Genomic DNA, 900 nt, shown 5'->3' with positions numbered 1-900 from the left:
GAGGGTCGCCACGAGCCGACGTCGGAAGGCAATGCGTGCCGCGGGGCAGGCACGGGGAAGGAGTAATCGATAAAAGAAAAAAAAAGACGGTAACACACACACACACACACATACACCTCAAAAGTTATTAAAAGAAAATGCAAACAACGAAACCAAATGTGATGTAAGCAAACATTCTGTGTGTTTAAGTTCTCTTTGCGTACAGGTATGTTTCCGAGTGAAGTAAAGCGAAGTCGCAGTGTTGTGTGTCGATGTGCCTATTGAAGACACAGAGAGATGTGTGCGTGTCCATTCCGCGGCGGCGGCCGTTGCGGAGTGTCCCGTGGAATTTGGCGCGCTGCAAGAACACAATCATTGCGTCTCTCAGTTCGTGTGTGCGTGCGTCGGTGTGCGCGCAAACGCCTGGAAAGCCGGAGTGTGTGTGAGAAAGAGAGAGATAGAGAGAGAGAGAGAGAGAGAGAGAGGTAGGATTGCCGATGCGAAGGAGCTGCCACCCCGCAATCATAGAAAATGACGCAAAACGCCGCCGCTCCCATTATAATTGTTCTTGTTGTTTTCGATGCTTACCTGCACGTCCGGCTCTCGTTTTCTTGTGGGGTTTTCTCGCTTGCTTCTTATGAAGATACCGCCACGAGGTAAATCTCGGTGTATTTTTTTTTGTTTTGGCTCTTTGCTGCTCTTTGTTTTTTGGTTTCATTGCTCTCTTCGGGTCGCCTTGCGGTTGATGCCGAAGGGACGGCGGGGTGCGCTTGCTTTGCGTCGGCTGCTGCTTCAGACTCCTCCGATTCCTGATTGAGCGTGTGCGTGGCTGTGTGGGAAGGCACGCCGGCTCCCGCCTCCTCCGTCTGTTGCTGCTGTGGTGCTCGCCTTCACGGTGATGCGGGGCGATACGCGACGGGG

This window comes from Trypanosoma grayi (assembly GCF_000691245.1).
Source record: "Trypanosoma grayi strain ANR4 Tgr_896_V1, whole genome shotgun sequence".
Classification (NCBI taxonomy): Eukaryota; Euglenozoa; class Kinetoplastea; order Trypanosomatida; family Trypanosomatidae; genus Trypanosoma; species Trypanosoma grayi.
Note: the sequence above shows the minus strand (reverse complement) of the source record.